The sequence below is a fragment of the Tympanuchus pallidicinctus genome, unplaced genomic scaffold, assembly GCF_026119805.1.
Source record: "Tympanuchus pallidicinctus isolate F22 unplaced genomic scaffold, pur_lepc_1.0 scaffold36, whole genome shotgun sequence".
Taxonomy (NCBI): domain Eukaryota; kingdom Metazoa; phylum Chordata; class Aves; order Galliformes; family Phasianidae; genus Tympanuchus; species Tympanuchus pallidicinctus.
This window is the reverse complement of record NW_026294754.1, coordinates 1535294-1554206: the sequence shown is the minus strand read 5'-3', so window position 1 is coordinate 1554206 and position 18913 is coordinate 1535294. Positions and strand designations below refer to the sequence as shown.

The 18913-nt window shown below is 53.2% G+C and overlaps 1 protein-coding gene across 1 annotated transcript in view; it reads left to right on the top strand.

Annotated features, from left to right (window-relative positions):
• Positions 1-2290: 2290 nt before the first annotated feature.
• FAM168A (family with sequence similarity 168 member A) overlaps positions 2291-18913 on the top strand; it is a 166123-nt gene continuing 149500 nt past the window's right edge. Inside the window, exon 1 of the mRNA XM_052699402.1 lies at positions 2291-2431. The gene's annotated coding sequence lies outside the window, so the exon portion shown is untranslated. The remainder of the gene's footprint in view (positions 2432-18913) is intronic.

Here is an 18913-nt window from a genome sequence, read left to right as displayed (position 1 = left end):
GGGGATAAAACTGCATGTTTTGGGGAAGCAGGTCCCCATTGCCACCCTGCCTGGAACTGCATAGAGAGGGGCAAGCTGTGAGCAAATCCAGATGCAAGGAGCATCTCACAGATGTGCAGGATGCGTATGGAGCCCTGTGCAGCTCAGGAAGGGACACATCCCCTATGGCTAACCCCAGCAGTGCCCGAAATCCCTGGGGGCTGGTTGGCATTGCAGGGCTTAAAATCCGACTGGGGTTATTTATAGCCAGGGCTGGGCTGCTGATACAGATGTTGGTTAAGCATTGGGCAGCACTGCATGCAAAACCCACATCCATTCCGGCAGGCTGTTCACCCAAAGCCCATCCCCTCCTGCCCTCCTCCCCTTTCTTCCTGCCGTGCTGGCTTTGCTGTGTTGGGCAGCAGAAGGGATTGGATCAATCCACGATGCTGGGTTTCAGCTCAGTTGTGTTGTGCCTTTTGGATAGAGCTGCGTGCTCTGAAATTGGGCTTGGGGTTGCGCAGTGAATTAGGAAGAAGATCTCCGTGGGGAAGAGCAAGGCTTTGGCTCAAACGTTGGCTGGTGTCAGCCAGGCCCTTGGTGTGATTGCACCCAGTGCTTTGCACGGGATCATAGAATGACAGAAAGGCCTGGGCTGCAAAGGAGCTCAATGCTCATCCAGCTCCAAGCCCTGCTGTGTGCAGGTCGCCAAGCAGCAGCCCAGGCTGCCCAGAGCCACATCCAGCCTGGCCTTGAATGCCTGCAGGGATGGGGCATCCACAGCCTCCTTGGGCAACCTGTGCCAGTGCCTCACCACCCTCTGCCTCCAAAACTTCCTCCTCACATCCAACCCAAACCTCCCCTGTCTCACTTTCAAGCCATTCCCCTTGTCCTGTCACCACCCACCCTCACACACAGCCGTTCCCCCTCCTGTTCATCAGCTCCCTTCAAGCACTGAAGGCCACCATCAGGTCTCCCTGCAGCCTTCTCTTCTCCAAGCCAAACAAGCCCAGTTCCCTCAGCCTTTCCTCACACAGAGCTGCTCCAGCCCTCTGCTCATCTCAGTGCCTCCTGTGGACCCGCTCCCAGAGCTCCACGTCCATCCTGTGCTGGGGGCCCCAGCAGGACGCAGCGCTGCAGATGGGGCCTCACAAGAGCCGATGGAGGGGACGATCACCTCCCTCTCCCTGCTGGCCGCCCCTTTTTCATGCAGCCCAGAACACATTGGCTGCATTCCGGGCTGCAGGCGCTCACTGCTGCCTCATGCCCAGCTCCTCGTCCACCAGGACCCCCAGTCCTTCTCCACAGGGCTGCTCTCCAGGACATCTTCCCCCAGTCTGTGTCAATACCTGGCTTTGCCCCGACCCGATGCAGCACCCTGCACTCGGCCCTGTTGCACCCCATTACGTTCTCACGTTCCCACTTTTCCAGCCCGCCCCGCTCCCTGTCTGGCTTCCCTTCCTTCCCGTGTTCCCACTCTTCCTCCATGTGCTCTGAGCTCTGCCCAGGGCTCGGAATGATTTGTCCCCTTGGCAGCAGCAGGACACGGAGGGCCGGACGCTCTGTGTGAAATGGCAGCAGGTTCTCACAGGGCTGGCGATGCCCCGCGCTGCCCCAATGCGTTCGTTTGGGACCGAGGGAAAGCAGCAGCGCCCCCACCCCAAAAGGGACGGCATCGAAGCCCCGCGCAGCGCTCCGGCGCCCTCTGCAGAAGGGAACGATGCATTTTGCAGGGCTGATTTTTCTCTCGTCGCAATCGGGTGCAGCTGACGAAGAGACGCGGACATTTACATCGCCGGGCTCCGCGCGGGGCTCCGTCGCCCCACATCCGATCCTCCCCGCGGCTCTCGGGGCGATGCTCTCCATCCGCCGCACGGGGGTGTCCCGAGCCCGGCCTTCCCGTTTCTCACAGGCCCCGTTCGGAACGGCCCCGAGGCTCCGCTGCTCGGCCCCGAACCCGAGGCTGAGAGCGGTGCGACTCAGAGCGGCGACCTAAAGCGGTCCGCCCGGCTCGGGACGCGCGAGGCGCCCCCCGCCCGCCTCTCGAACTACAACTCCCGGCACGCCCCGCGGCGCCGCAGGCGCACTACAGCTCCCGGCATGCAGTGCGCTCCTACACATCCCAGCACCACCCAGCGGCGGTCCGGGCCCTGTCTACGGCGCGCCAGGACTTCATTACCCAGAGTGCTTCGCGGCGCGCGGCCGCCGCGGTGCGATGGGGCGGCGCGCGGGGCGTGCCGGGAGCGGTAGTCCGCGCGCGGCGGCTGTAACGGTCCCGCTGCGGTGCCCCCCCCCCCCCCGCCTCCCCGCTCCCCGCCTGCCGCCGCCGCCCCCTCCCCCATTCGCTGGCGGCTGCGGGCTGAGGCAGAGCTCCGGCGGACGGAGAGCAGCTCCGGTGGGGAGAGCCGTTACGGCTGAGGGGACGCCGCCGCCGCCGTCTGAGGAGCCGCAGGTTGGGGGGGGGGGCGTCCCGCCGCTGGGCTTTGGGGGCGGGGGGCAGAACGTGAGAGGGCGGGGGGGGGGGGGGCTGAAAGATGAGGTGAGGGGGGGGAGATGGGGGGAGATGGAGCTGAGGGCTCGGATGTGGTGAGGAGGGGGAGAAAGGGGGGGGGATGGGGACAGGTGTTGGGGGGGGAGAATGAGGTGATGAGAGGTGATGGCGGGGGGCGGGGGTTGGGGCTGAGATGGGGGAAAGGCGGTGAGGGGACGGGGTGGGGGGTTGAGGTGAGGTTTGGGGGGGGGGGGGGGCAGGGGGTGGGGGGCTGTGAGAGGAATTGGGGTGGGCTGGGAGGGCTGTCAGAATGGGACGGAATGGGAGAGAATGGGGACAAATTGGGGCCAGCAGGGCTGGGCTGCTGTGGGGGGGTGGAGGGGGGGGGTCGGGGTGGCACTGCTTGGGGCTGCGAGGGGACAGAGGGCACAAAGCAGGGGATGCCGGAGGGGACACGGAAAGGTCCGGCCCTTGTTACCCTCCTTAAGCCTTTGTGGAGGGGGGTTTGTTTTCAAGCCCCGAAGGAGAAACGCGTTCACCTCCCCCCCCTAAAGATTTTGGCGAGAGGCCACGTTGTGCGGTGTGATGATTGGGGGGCAATGAGGGGTGAGGAGGAGCTGGGCAGCGGCTTCGGGAGCCCCTCGGTGGGGCTCTGCGCCCTGCAGGGAACTCCTAAACGTGAGCTCCAAGCCAAGTTTCACCTTTTTCTTCTCGTGCCGGAAAGGAAATCGAGTTCTCAGGTCCGTGCTTCTGCATGTCGATGATGATTTCCCTCCGTGTGTGTGCAGCTCTGCAGGCTGTGGGTGCAGAAGGGAGCACTGCAAGGAAGGGGTTTTATGCCTTGGAGAGCGGCGAACGCTGCCGAAGCCTTCATGGAACTTTGGTGGAAATGGCACTGATGGGATCTGGGGTGGCAGCGTGGAGCCTTGAGGCTGTGAGATGCGGGCTGTGTTTGATCTTGGGGAAGTTATTGCCATTTTTTTCCCAACCGTTGCTTTAATGCTTCGTGATTGGCAGCACTGCGGTTTTGCAGGGCAGCTCGGTGTGGGTTGGTGGTGCCACAGAGGTGCTCAGCGTCAGCCCTGCGTGCAGCACAGAGCGGTGACATAATATTCAGACAAGGTTTTGTGCTGGGCTGGGTTTTATTCTGGTTTATATACAGTTTCCTCTCTTTCTTTCTCCCCCTCCTCCCCCCCCTCCGTGAGGAGCTGTCAGGTCATGCATTCCCACAGCCCAAATTACCTTCGGAGTGCATTCGTTTGGTGCTGAGTGCTGTGGATGCAGCAGTCAAGGGCTCTTTTTTCCTCCTCTCCTGGACAAAGGCAAACAGAAAAGAAACCCCGAGTGGTTCTGTTGATGTTTTAATCCAAATACCATCTAGGATGCGGCGGTGCATTTATCTTCAATGTTAAGTAGAGATGGACGAATCGAGGGCTTTTTTTAGGGGGGAGGGGAGGAATGTGAATGATGGAAACATCTTTAGGGCAACGTTCAGCTGGACTTGGTTGCATCAACTGCAATATTTCAGGAGATGTTGGCTGCGAAGTGCTCACTGACTGGGACTCGGAGGGAGCAGCGATGTCGAGTGACATAAAGAAGGAGGAAATCGGCACCAGGAGAGCAAACGCATATCTATGTATTTTAGGTGAAGTTCTTTCTGAGCTTTGAGTTTTAAGGATTCCTTGGGTTGCTTGGACCTTTGTAGCTGAGAATATGAAGAAATGAGCAGATGCCCAAGCAGAGAATCCAGCACAGGTGTGTGTGCAGTTTGTGTGTGCAGTGCTCGTCCTCGCGAGGTGACCGACTGCAGTTGGCAGTGTGGTTTCAGACAGAATGGACTTTAGATCCCATGGCTTCAACTTCTGCTCTGGAAAGCACGAATACTGGGTTGCCTCGTTGTGCATCTCACAGAATCACAGAATGGGTTGGGTTGGAAGGGAGCTCAAGGATCACGAAGCTCCAACCCCCCACCAATGCAGGGCCACCAACCTCCCCATCTCACAGCAGCCCAGGCTGCCCAGGGCCCCATCCAACCTGGCCTTGAACACCTCCAGGGATGGACGGGGCATCACAGCCTCTCTGGGCAGCTGTTCCAGCCCCTCACCACTCTCTCTCTAAACAACTTCCCCCTGACACCCAATCTAAATCTTCTCTCCTTCAACTTTAAGCCATTTCTCCTTGTCCTGCTGTTATTTATCCTTTCAAAGAGTTCAGATACCTCCCTCTCGACTCTTTTAAATCGAATGTTTACAGAATGATTCTCCTCGCTGAATGATGTGCATAGCATGGCCTGATGCATGGATGAGCTGAGGGAGGTGTTTCATAGAATGGCCTGGGTTGCAAAGGAGCTCAATGCTCATCCAGCTCCAAGCCCTGCTGTGTGCAGGTCGCCAAGCAGCAGCCCAGGCTGCCCAGAGCCACATCCAGCCTGGCCTTGAATGCCTGCAGGGATGGGGCATCCACAGCCTCCTTGGCAACCTGTGCCAGTGCCTCACCACCCTCTGCCTCCAAAACTTCCTCCTCACATCCAACCCAAACCTCCCCTGTCTCACTTTCAAGCCATTCCCCTTGTCCTGTCACCACCCACCCTCACACACAGCCGTTCCCCCTCCTGTTCATCCGCTCCCTTCAAGCACTGAAGGCCACCATCAGGTCTCCCTGCAGCCTTCTCTTCTCCAAGCCAAACAAGCCCAGTTCCCTCAGCCTTTCTCACAGCAGAGCTGCTCCAGCCCTCTGCTCATCTCAGTGCCCTCCTCTGGACCCGCTCCAAGAGCTCCACATCCTTCCTGTGTTTCAGACAGCCTGGTTTATCCTTGGGAGGTTTTTGGGTGTTGCAATGAGGTGGTGTTTAAGGGCCCTCCCAACAGGAGCCATTCCAAGATTTGGTGGTTCTGAGGTTTTCTGAACCTGTTCAGTCGTGGGAAATACGGCTTAAAGAGAAGCCTGGACTCTGTTCCTGCATCAGAAGTCGTGGATACCTGTAGCATATGGAAGAATGTGTGGTTGAGGCCCTTCTGGGTCTTAGCTGATAGTAATATATCTTTACAAGGCAACAGGAAGCCTGCATTGCAGCGGGTGACTTCAGGGGGGTTTTTACCATTTACCTTTGTAGTTGAACTGCAAAGGAAAATAGGAAAGGAGGGAAGGAAGGTAATGCTGCCCTTGGTGCTTCCTGAGCATCAATCAGGCAGGTGGAAGCTCCTGGGAGAAGCACTTCTGTTAGAGGCCTGCAGTTACGCCTTCAGTTGAGGAGCTGAAGTTGCCACTGAGTTGTGCCTGACCTGCTCTGCTCTGCCCAGGACAGCCTGTGAATTTGGGTTTGGTTGCCTGCATGCAGAAAGCAGCCATTGCAGGTCTGTGTGGTGCAGGGCAGTGTCTGCTCCTGGTGAGCGTTTGGGGGCAGCCGTCGTGGGTTGGCATGGATGTTTGACTTTGGAAGTGGAGCTCAGGGCTGGAGCTCACCAGGTGCTCAGTTGGGAATTGGTTTTATGTAGAACTGAAGTTCCAGGCAGAGGTAGAGGACAAACTGAGACCTTTTTGCCCCCCGGAGCTTAGAAACCATTGCTGCTCCTCTTGTAAAGCTGTGCTCATTTCCAGTACCAAACCGTGGGGACCAGGAGCCGATGAGGTTGTCAAAAGGGAAACGTGATTTTTATGTCTTCCTTTCTGAGCTCCCTCTTCCCTTCAGTCTGGATTATGGTCCTCATTTGTCTTCTAGTCATGCTTTTCGAGCTTGATTGTATCCGCAGAGGCTCTGATTTCCTTTTCCGCAGCGCAAGAGCTCTGTGTACTTTGTGTTTCCTCCGTGACCCTCCTGAAGCTCTCTTTGCAGAGCTGAGGCTCTCAGCAATGCTGTGGCTCCCCCTGGATGGACCAGGATGGGGGGGGGAGGCACAGCGCCGTGCCGGTGTCCTGCTGCAGCTGTTGGTGTGACAGAGAGGTTTGGGAAGCAGCCTCGTGTCAGCCCATGTGCTGGGAGAGGAGAGACTCCAGGGCTGCGTTCGGGGCTGAGATGGGCACCAGAAATAAGGTAATTTTGGTGCATTTTAGTTGTTGGAGAGTGAGGTGGTGCATCCGACAGCTGGCTGTGATGGATTTGCTCTGGCAACCTTCGGTGTGTTCACAGAATGACAGCATGGCCTGGGTTGCAGAGGAGCACAGCGCTCATCCAGCTCCAAGCCCTGCTGTGTGCAGGTCGCCAAGCAGCAGCCCAGGCTGCCCAGAGCCACATCCAGCCTGGCCTTGAATGCCTGCAGGGATGGGGCATCCACAGCCTCCTTGGGCAACCTGTGCCAGTGCCTCACCACCCTCTGCCTCCAAAACTTCCTCCTCACATCCAACCCAAACCTCCCCTGTCTCACTTTCAAGCCATTCCCTCTGGTCCTGTCAAGTCGTAGATCTTGTTTCTTAACGTGCCATAATCTTTCCAATCAATTAGGCCGCTGTTTGAAATTTGTCTTTCTCTCTGTTCCTGTTTTCCTGCCTGTAGCATAGCACTGAATTGATCCCACTGAATACAAGAGGGAAATGTCAGCAGCAGCGTTACGTTTGTGTGTCCAAATCTGTGTCAACCTGATTTCTCGTGGAAGGGAGGATGATGGCTTTGTGCTGCCTGCCCACCAGGACTTATTGGTGCTTCCAGACCTCCGAGGGCCTTAGCAGCAGAAAGCAGGAGGATGTGGGGCTGTGTGGGGAGGAGGTGAATGCCTTCATGGAAGCATCGATGGGAAAGAAGTGCCTGTTGGTAGCAGTGGTTTTGGGGTTACTCCGTGTGTTCCGTGTCGCCGTGCAGCGCCGTGTTGGTGCTTTGCTCGTTGGGTGCCTCATCCCAACCTGGGGCTGTTGGTTGGTGTCTTCCTGGTTCAACAGCAGGAGAAAAGTTGTGGATTTTGGTTTATTTTAGGGGAAGCGGCTCTGCTTTGCTGTGGGAATCTTCAATGTGTCCCTAAGAGCCCAAAGCAGGGCAAGCTGTGCACCGAAGCTTAATGGAGCATTTGCAGATCCTCCCAGAGCTGGCTGCTCTGAGCACGAGGTTTCTGAGCAGCACACCTCACTCTTTGTCCTGGGCTCCAAACAGGGATGTGAGTTCACTGCCAGAGGGGTTCTTGTGCTCCTTCTCTTTCCTGTTGGAGCCCTGCAGGGAAGTGATGATGATGATGATGATGATATTAGTGGCATAATGCTTTGCTTTCAAAGAAACACACAGAGAATGAGATGACACAACTGGTCACATCAGTCACCCAGAAGGTCCCCGTGTCCTGCTGAGGTGCTGCTCTGCATTTGGATCTGCTTTCTCCTTTCTTTCCTCTCCTGGAGGGAAGTGGTCACCTGGAAAGCTGGCGGAAGGGAAAACGGAATGTAAAGGAGAGGATTTATCGTAGCTTTCGTATGATAACTTTCTCAGCATAAAAAAGGATGTTGGAGTGTGTTTGTAGGCTGAGCGGTTCTGGGTTCTGTACCTCAGCAAGGGTTGGAGATCTGGGAGGGGTTGTGACAGCAAGCCTGGAGAATTTCATGAGAGAAAATGTGCAAAATGGGCAAGGAAAGAAGAGATGCCATCGTGCCCAGTGGGCTCAGCTCATTCTTTCACCAAATGGATGCAGGCTGCAGCAGAAGTCAAACCAGACCATTGGATTTCTCAGGGTTTTTTTTTCTTCCTATGATTTTCTGTTGAACTTAATCAGAAAGTTCTGGCTTGTTTAGGGCATCCAACTCTTCTGTTGGTGTGTTAGGAGTGGAAGTATATGGCCTTTGGGCTTTGGCTTCCTTTGGCACCCAGCTCTCCAAATGTGCTTGAAATACAGAACGTATCATTTTTATGATGGAACCACATGAAGACAAGCCTGCCTTTCCCCATTTCCTTTTGGTTCTTTACACGTGGATGTGTAGGAGATGGAAGCCCACCTGTCCATTAAAGGCAAAAGTTATCTGTGCTTTTCCAAGGGCGTTCCAGCAGGTAAGTTGGCTCCTGTTCTCCAGCTCATCCTATGCGACCTGAAACTTTGCACTTAATTCCAGTCATGTCTGTATGGATGGATATTTTCTCATGTATGACACAACTCGGTGTGGGTTTATGGACAAGCACAGTTGGGAGTGCTCTCAGGAAGGCAATGATGCTGAATGCTCAGGGCTGGATATGTGTCACTGCAGAAGCTCACTGCTGCCTGAGGGAGGACTCAGAGACATTGCAGCATGTCCTGCCCTTGGGCTGGGTGGACAAGGCTGCTCACTGCCATTGCTGGCAGGTTTTCATAGAATCCTGGAATGGCCTGGGCTGCACAGGAGCACAGCGCTCATCCAGCTCCAAGCCCTGCTGTGTGCAGGTCGCCAAGCAGCAGCCCAGGCTGCCCAGAGCCACATCCAGCCTGGCCTTGAATGCCTGCAGGGATGGGGCATCCACAGCCTCCTTGGGCAACCTGTGCCAGTGCCTCACCACCCTCTGCCTCCAAAACTTCCTCCTCGTATCTAAGCTTGTGCTGGTTGGGGTTGGTTTCTTCTGTGGTAGCAAAGTTTTGTGCTGTGGGCTCTGGAGAGAAATGTGGCATCGTATCTCTTCTCATCTGAGTTTCAGCTTTTTGTTCTTAATTCCTGTGTGTTGAGCTCAGCCCTGGTTTGGTTTAACGTAGAGTTACCATCAAGGAGCAATGCTATGAACTGCCTTAAGCTCAACTCTTGGAAAGGGGAGATGGCAGCAGGACAAAGGGGAAATGGTTTGGAGTTGAGGGAGGGCAGCTGGAGGTTGGATGTCAGGGGGAAGTTGTTTAGAGAGAGAGTGGTGAGGGGCTGGAACAGCTGCCCAGAGAGGCTGTGATGCCCCGTCCATCCCTGGAGGTGTTGGAGGCCAGGTTGGATGGGGCCCTGGGCAGCCTGGGCTGCTGTGAGATGGGGAGGTTGGTGGCCCTGCATTGGTGGGGGGTTGGAGCTTCGTGATCCTTGAGCTCCCTTCCAACCTGGGCCATTCTGTGGTTCTGTGAAGCTTTGCAGGTGCTGTTGCTGCATTGCAGAGCAGATCAGCGTTACCTCAAGTTTTTGCAGCTTGTGAATTAGAGCTGCCATTTCAGAACTTCTGAAGGCAAGACGTAGAGCTGCTGCAGTTCCTGGCTGCTCTGGGGTTGCCGTGCAGTGAAGCATCCAGCACAACGTGCTGTGTTCTCTCCCTCCAATGCAATGCAATGCAATGCAGAGGTGATGAAGGAAGGTGACCACAGAACCGAGTGTCGTTTCATCTGTTGTTGTGGTCAGGTCACCACGTGGGGCTCTCCAAGCCTTGTAGTCCTTCAATGTCCATTACACCCTGCTCCTTTATCTTGTAAAAATGTGGCTTCTCCTGCTGTGTTCCCATGAAGGCCATCTCCCCAGCGCGGTCAGTGGACAAAGAATTGCTTCTTTATGCTTGAAGTCATTTTCCAGGTCAGCAGTGGACCTCTGGAACAGCACTGGGCTCTTTGTCAAGGCCAGCAGAGCCCCTCTGCATCTAACTTGGTGATTTTCCTTGTCTGACTGCATTCAGTCATCATGGGCCAACCCCAAATCCATTCAGCACGCTGTGCTGACGCAATACAGTGGTGATTTGTGGATCAAAGTGTCATGCTCAGCTCACGTTGCCTTTATCAACCTGGTGCTGAACCTCGGATATAAGAAGGAAATGGGCTTTTTTTTCTTTTGCCAAGAGCTGTTTTCTGTAACTCTGTTGACTGTCGTTCATTTTTTTCCTGTCCTTTTAAAGCTGAGATCAGGTCTGCTTCACTTCTCCCTTACTTTATCCAGAGCTGACGTCTGCCTGAGTTCTCATTACCCAAGTCATCTTTTCCCCCCTATTCTGTCATTCTGTTAGAAATACCTTCTGTGGTTTTTTTTCCACGTTCCAGAAGAGATGGAAGAGGAACCCCTGGGCACTTGGAAGTAGGAGGACTCTGTGAGGTCTCCCAGTGCCTCTGAGGCCCCATTCATTGCAATGTGGAGCTGATGGAGAGCTCAGGAGACCCTGCAGCCCATTCCCCTCCTTGAGTCAAGGCGACGTGTCTCCAGAGCATCCCAGCCACGTGTTTCTCTAATTCTCCCCTAAAAACCACCAGTTTAGAGGGCACCTCAGCCTCCGCACATAGATGGCAGTTGTTGCTTGGCTGCCAGTTTAGCTGAAAGCTTTTCCAGTGTCTTCACTTGCCGATGTTTCTTTGGCAGATTGAGATGCTTTGCTCTGGAGGACGTGCAGAGGAACCCATCCTCGTTGTCTCCATCCTCCCTGGTAGGAATCTTGTGGTCTCCCTCAGCTTTCCCCCTTCTGGGCTGAATGAAGACCTCTGATCTGTCCTCATGGATCATATTGCTTCTGAACCTCTTCATGTTTCTATTGCTCAGTGCCGTGCTATGCTTCCTTCCCTCCGTGCACACTCAGTGTTCCACTGATCACCATCATATGGAAGGAACTCGTGCTCTTTGCCACCCATCGCTGTTGAAACCACCTGAAATGCCCCTTTTCTTTTTGGCAGATCCACGATACTGTTGACTTACAGCAAGCAGGGATGCAGAACAACCTTGGGTCACTCCTTGGGGGCCGGCAGCCTCGCTCACTGCTCTGCATCCCCTCCCATGCGCCCATCCCTATTGACTTCCATTGGGCTCTTTGGCTTCGTTTGATCTCAGCGTTCCCATGCTGTGAGGTTTTCAGCCTCATCCTGCAGTTGCTTTCATGAGGATCCCTTAATAATTTCTCGAGTATCTTCCCATTGATTGCAAGGAGGGCTCAATCTCTAATTTGCTCTAGAAGCTTTTCAGAACTCCTCTCTGTAGCCATTTCCTCTTTGATCCCAAAAGCACTTTGAAAGTTTGCCACTGAATTTAAGTGGATCATCTATATGCAAATTCCTTAATTTTTCCTCTGCTAAGTTATATTTGTAGAAAATCAACATCTTCTGAGCGATGCCTGTTTGCATTACGTTGATACTTCGTTAAGATGGTAACTGAAAAGCGCAGACGTCATCCCAGTTAAAATCAATTATTTAAATCAGGACATTCTGAAGCCGTGATTGAATTACCAGGCCTGGATGGGTTGAGATGCAAGCCTGGTATTCTCGACTGTGAGGACTTTCACACCTGTGCTTACCACGGCTTTATTGACTGTCATGAGGCTGATTTTGGTGCTTCTGGAAATGAACCACGTGGCATCGCTTCTGCACGAGGCTTTGTACCCCTCCTGTCTGCTCCGTAGCCCCATCAGCTCTCTGTCAGCCCCTCTTGTCCCTTTGCAGTCGTGTAACCAGAGCCTGTTACCCATCTTCTCCCACTGTAACAGGCTGAGTTGCTGCTGGGAGCCCCAGCATTATCTCTGTGTTACTGATACTGCAGCACAGCTGAGCCTTTCTTCTGTAGCCTCCTAAAGGGAGCCCACAGAGGGGAGGGGAATCAACTCTTTGAAAGGGTTGATATGTGTAGGACGAGGGGAGATGGCTTTAAGTTGAGGGAGGGGAGATTGAGATGGGACATCAGGGGGAAATTCTTTACCCAGAGAGTGGTGAGGTGCTGGAACAGCTGCCCAGAGAGGCTGTGATGCCCCGTCCTTGGAGGTGTTCAAGGCCTTGGATGGGGCCCTGGGCAGCCTGGTTTAGCATGAAACGTGGAGGTTGGTGGCCCTGCATGTGGCAGGGGGTTGGAGATTCATGATCCTTGAGGTCCCTTCCAACCCTGGCCATTCTGGGATTCTTCCCACCTTGGGGCTGTACACTGCAGCCCCCACTTCTCTTTCTCACCTGAACCCCGTAGGACTCCTGATTTTTAAAGCCTCACCAGGTTTGTTTTGTCCTTCTACTCACAGGAATTCATTGCCTCTTGCTTGTTACTCAGACTCCTCGCATCTATATATAGCAACAGAAAACTCATTTTCTTCACAAACCCTCTTGCCTGCCTTTGAACCTCATTTATCCTTCTGTGTCCTTCTCTCCTCTTTAGCTTATTCCTTTCCTGGATGCATCAGCACTTTCCTCTCTGGGAAGGTGTCTTTCTAGTTGGGAAGATGCTGGCTCTGCAGTTAATGATCTCCGCGTTCCCTGCAGAATTGTTCCATCACTCAAACCCAAATATTCTCAGCAGCAGCAGGAGCTGCTGCCGTGCATGAGAACAAGATACCAGCGACTCGCAGACTCCTGCCTGCTCGACAGGCAGCTCCTACCAGATCCTGCTAGGTTTCTCTTGGCACGCTTCAGCTGTAGCATGGGGAAGAAGAAAGCCTGGCATGGTACCCTGCAGAGGCTGCCAAACCTTGACTTAGACTTTCCTTTTCAGTTCTTTTCCAGGATCCTTGCAATATTTTTTCGTCTGCTCCGTTCCAGCTGATGGAGAGAGCTGCCTGTCCCAGTGTGTCCAATGGCTTCTTTTGACCAGCACGATTAACCAGTATTTGCTGTCCTCTGTCGAAAGAGGAGGTCGATGACAGTCAGGTATCTCTTGGAGGTGGCCCTGCTGTTTCACGGGGTCTGTTTGCAGACCCTAAATCAAACAGCAGGAGATGATTTTGCTCGGCATTCCAAGGTCGTTTTTTCCTGCCAGCACCAAACACACACGTGCACGCACGTACACACAGTAATAGAATGGCCTGGGTTGCACAGGAGCACAGCTCATCCAGCTCCAAGCCCTGCTGTGTGCAGGTCGCCAAGCAGCAGCCCAGGCTGCCCAGAGCCACATCCAGCCTGGCCTTGAATGCCTGCAGGGATGGGGCATCCACAGCCTCCTTGGGCAACCTGTGCCAGTGCCTCACCACCCTCTGCCTCCAAAACTTCCTCCTCACATCCAACCCAAACCTCCCCTGTCTCACTTTCAAGCCATTCCCCTTGTCCTGTCACCACCCACCCTCACACACAGCCGTTCCCCCTCCTGTTTATCTGCTCCTTGCAAATATTGGAAGGCCACTACTTTGTCTGTGACACACAGCACGGGTGTTTCTCTGGCTGTCCTTGACTTCCTCGTTCTTTCCCGATGCTCTTCATTGATGTTTGTGGCTGTGGCAGGATGCCTGACAGCATGCCTCTCCTCTCTGTGCTTTACATACTTTTCTCTTCTACCAAAACAAAGCCTGATGCTCGTTGCTTGAATCCAGCTCTTTTTTTGCAGACATCTGCTCAGGCTGCTTTCTGGCTGGCCTCATTGGCATAAAACTTCTCATCCAAAAATTCCACATGACAGGATTGTCTCTGGTGGAAATCAGTGAGCTCTGCAGGGAATGCAGTCGTGGGATTTGTTGTGGTTCATGTGAAGGTGCTGTTCTGAAAGGCTTCACACTCACAGGGTCACAGAATGGTTTGGGTTGGAAGGGAGCTCAAGGATCACGAAGCTCCAACCCCCCACCAATGCAGGGCCACCAACCTCCCCATCTCACAGCAGCCCAGGCTGCCCAGGGCCCCATCCAACCTGGCCTTGAACACCTCCAGGGATGGACGGGGCATCACAGCCTCTCTGGGCAGCTGTTCCAGCCCCTCACCACTCTCTCTCTAAACAACTTCCCCCTGACATCCAACCTCCAGCTGCCCTCCCTCAACTCCAAACCATTTCCCCTTGTCTTGCTGAATGTTAGGCTATGAGAGACAGGAGTCCTGTTCCTTCCACAGGCATGATTTACCTCTGCTCCACCATATCTTTCCTGTTTGGGGTATGGCAGGAAATGCAAATTGCTGCCCAAATGGAACAGAAGGAGAGAAGTGAAGCACTGGATGATGCCCTGGTATGATGATGGCTTCAGTCTTCCTCCAGCAAGCAATATCTGGCTGTCAATGTACTGCAACCTGAAGGGAGGTTGGAGGAGTAACAGCGATAGGGCAAGCACTGATGACCTCAAGTTGTGTCAAGAAAGGCTCTGTTTGTGTATTAGGAATAATTTCCTCTCAAGAGAGCAGTCAGGCACTGGCACAGGTTGCACAGGGAGGTGTGGAGCCCTCGTCCATACAGGGGATCATTAACCATGGGGATGCGGCCCCGAGGGCTGCAGTCATTGGGCACAGTGGGGCTGCACTGGGCTGGGGGATCTTGGAGGTCCTTTCCAACCTCAGTGATTCCATGATTCTGTGAAAGAAGGGAAATGTTGGCTGCCAGTTCTGGTTGTTTGGTTGGGTTCCTCCGTTGTGCTCCCTATGGAGGCCTTTCAGATCTGTGCAGGTTTTTAAATAGCACCAAATGCGTTGCACTTGAGGCTGTTCTGGTACCTCACTCGTTTCGGTTTGCAGTTCAGGCTGATGCCTTTGATCTGTGAAGCTCTCGATTTGGATCTTATCTTCTCGCAGACCTCTTTCTCCGGATTGTGCTGGCAGCCAGGATTAGCAGGATTACTTCACCAGCAATCTTGTTTTTCAATCTGAAAGACTTCAGCAGAGTTCCCTCCTGGGGTAGAGGTGGCAGTGATGCTGGAATACATTTCTCTGTGATATCGGGGCTTTCTGGCTCTCAAGATAAGCTGCAGGGCTTACAGATCACTGGAGGCAGCAGTCTGTCTGTAGTGGTTTTAGGTTTGATCTGACCTTCCTATGATTCTACTTCTTTATTATTCTTCCATATTTTTTTGCTTTGCAAGTGGGTTTCTGTTAACCAAAAGACAGTGGTATAAATCTGGGGGGAAGCCAACATTCTGTGTTCTTTGGCCTTTGGTGTCCACGTGTCCTCCCAAGATGCCGGAGCAGCACCAGGACATTGGGCAGCCCCAAGGAGGGTGAGATGGGCTCAGGCCGATTTGCTTGGTTGGCTTCTAAGGGATTGTTGTATTCCAAGTTGATAACTTGAAACATAACACGAAAAGATGCTGGAGAAGTCTTGAGGGCCAACGGGGCTTGAAACTAGATGATCGTTGTGGTCCTTTTCAACCCAGACCATTCTATGATTCTGTGACACGAGGGCCCTTTGGTGCCACCTGTGTCTGCTGCCCAGCAGAGGAGGGATTGGGATTGCACCTCAGGACCTTTCTGAGCTGTTGCCTTCCTGTTGGTTTGAAGGGCAGCGTGCTCCAAAGGCTCTCCCTTAGCCAAGTCCCAGGAGGTAGCAATGCTATGAAGCAGTGTTTACATGGAGCAGCCAAGGAGAAGGGAGGGAAGGTGATGCCATGGAGTTAGGTTTGGATTTGGGAATGGAAAGAGCATCGCTGAGGTGTTGCCTTGGGATGGGACGCCATGCAGAGGGACCTGGATGGGCTGAGCAGTGGACAAACCTCACAAGATTCAACAAAACCAGTGCAGAGTCTGTGCCCTGCTATCAGCGTGGGCTCTGAGCACCCAGTGGAGCTTTGGCTGTCCTTGTTCATGGGCCAGGTGGCCTTTTAGCATCCCTGATTCAGTGATTCTATCAGTATGGACAACTGCAGGAACAACGTTGGGTATCTTCTATGTTTCAGGACAGCTCCACATCCTACCCCTCCTTTTTTCCCAATAAGAAGGCAGACACCAGGAGCAGAACCTCCCCATTTAGTAAAAAAGGAGTAGAGAAGGGCCTGGCAATCAAACTGACTTAAAATGTGTTCTTAAAATGAAACCTGGATGCTTTGTTGAGAGATGAGTTGTTTCTGCAAGTCTTTTTGTCTTGAAATAATGCCCTTAAAATGGGATTGTCCATCTTAAGGTTACTGGGGAGCGTCCAGAGTCTTTTCCTGGTACTTAGAGAGGAAACGTGTTTGAATTGGAGCAGGACTGTGGGAGCTGTGCTTCCTGCCAGCACAGTGACAGCAAGAACGAGCAGCAGGCTGAGAGGTTGTAAGTACCAGCATTGCACATCCACCTCGGGTGGCCTGAATACAGCAAGAAGCAGAGCAAAAGCTGTTCCTGGGCAGCACCTGAAGAAACAGAGGCTGTTTCAGAGGTTTAGGCTGTACCAAACCTCCCCAAGTACCCCCATCCATGGGGACACCGGTCCTGGCTTCTCCTTTTGTGGTTGAATGGGTATCTCATAGAGGAATAAAATAGCCACTGTTGCTGCACTTACGTGTGACCAACCCCGATGGTTTCTGCTTGGTTTGGTTCACGGCTGTGTTTATGGGTGCTGAATCTGAGGGGAGAAACAAAAGCCATTAGAGCTTTAGGAAGTGATGGTGAAACGTTCTCAGAGAACCCAGGGAGGTCAGATCACTGGAAGCCTAAAAACAGGGAGATGGCTGCCTCTACGTTTCCTTCACTTGCTCTCCTCCTCGGAGTGGTTGCACATTGCAGTGCATGGGGCCAGAGGTTGTGTCTCAATTTATCAATCCCAGTTTGTGTTGGGATGACCATCCTGAATCGTAGAATCACAGAATGGTTGGGTTGGAAGGGAGCTCAAGGATCACGAAGCTCCAACCCCCCACCAATGCAGGGCCACCAACCTCCCCATCTCACAGCAGCCCAGGCTGCCCAGGGCCCCATCCAACCTGGCCTTGAACACCTCCAGGGATGGACGGGGCATCCAGGTCCTGAAGGCCATAATGATGCAGAACTGAAGCTGTATCAGTGCATACTGCTGTGACAGAGATAGATTTTAATTTCTTCATTGACTTCTAGCAGAAGGCAGAGGCAGCAATAAGTTGGAGTCTGTGCTGCAAGTTCAGAGAAGGAAGGAAATCAGAATCACAGAGTCATTAAGGTTGGGAAAGACCTCCAAGATCATCCGGTCCAACTGTGCACCCACGTGGGCATGCAATAAACAGCTCTTAGAAAACACCTTTATATATCAGCATTGAGAGAAAGTCAAGCAATGAACCCAGCAGTATTTCCATCAGTTGGGAAACTGCCCTTGAAATAATGTTGCTCTTGGTTGGTGGCGTGTTGTAGCCTCTGAGGGAGGTGCAGTCATACAAGGAGGTTCTGGTTGCCTGCTGCCTTGGGCCCGATGCCTTTTTGTTTGATTTAAGCTATGTTGGCAGGAAAATGAAGTAGGCATAAAGCATGAAGAGGTGGGAGCTGTGCTTACAGAGTGGGGATGGAGGAAGGAGAGAGCTGTGTTGTGAGCAGCAGTGATGGAAGGGATGAAAAGGGCAGCGGTGCGTCAGCAACGCTGGAGTTGGTGATGCAGTGATAGATATGGTGATATAAAACAAACAACAAATTGACAAATGCATCTCCTTTGGATTTATGAGTAAGAGAATAGGAAGAGAACAAGTCTGCATTTGGTGCTTGTGACTTTCCTGCAGGAAGGTTGGGTATGATTTCCATTAGAACATCTTGAAATAGCTCCTGGCTGAGTTGGAGGGGAGCAGAAGCAGCATAAAAATAATCTGAGGATCCAAGAAAACACAGCAAGGGAAGCTGGTTGGTTTCCAGAGAGCACCAGGCTGCAGTAACATCACACAGAGAAAGCATCCAGCACTGGGTCCTCTCATCTGCCCGAGGAAAGCACACCTCACATCACTGTCCTGCAGGGAAATCAGGCAGCTGGATGGGCTGTAGTTGTGCTGGGGAGGTGGGCTGCCTTCAGTGATGGAAAATGGAAGGAAAACGTGCTTTTTGGCTATGGGAATGCCCATCTCTGATGACTTTTCTTTAAAATGGCACAGGGTTTTCTTGTTGGCAGGTGTCAGAAGGAGGTTGTGGGTACCTGGGTGGTGTTTCAGGGTGTGGGTTTTGGTGAAGCTGAGATCTCATCAGGCCCTTTAAGTTGATGTATCTCTGAACACAGCTCTTCTTTCTGGGCAGAGGGAAAGAATTGCAGAGCAGCAGCAAGCAGTGCTCACCAATGGCTGTGTTATAGAGAAATTATGCTTGGAGGCAATGCAGTTTGCTAATTGAAACATTCGTTTTTTACCTAATGGGCCAAGCTGTGCATTAAAATCACTGTCTTATATATGGAATACAGAATGGTTGGGTTGGAAGAGAGCTCAAGGATCACGAAGCCCCAACCCCCACCAATGCAGGGCCACCAACCTCCCCATCTCACAGCAGCCCAGGCTGCCCAGGGCCCCATCCAAGCTGGCCTTGAACACCTCCAGGGATGGACGGGGCATCACAGCCTCTCTGGGCAGCTGTTCCAGCCCCTCACCACTCTCAGAGCAAAGAACTTTACATTGCTGTACAAGGTGGCACTCTGGGCAGGGCAGTCCTTGGCTCTCTGCTCAAATTAGCAGACCTGAAGGCAAGCACTAAAAATACTGCAGAGCACGTTGTCACTGTTGGGAATGGCATCGTAACACTGAGATTAAAGGTAGAAGTATCAGATGTAGTTATAAAGGGGGGTGTCTCAGAGCTGCACAATGCAGGAGGAGGGCTGGGTTGTTCCGAACGTGGTGATGGGTGGCAGCTGGAGATCTTCATTTAGGATCAGTGCAGGGAGGGGTTTTTGGAACACAGCCACCTGTACAGTTGCTATTTACAAACCTTCTCCAAAATGATCTCATCCTCAGTGTTTCCCTCTGGCTGTTGTGCCATTGGAAAATAACGTAGAGGAACTTGAAGTCTGAATTGCAGCAGTGGAAGTGATGCAACGGGGGATACTGGAAAGCACGTGAGCAATGAG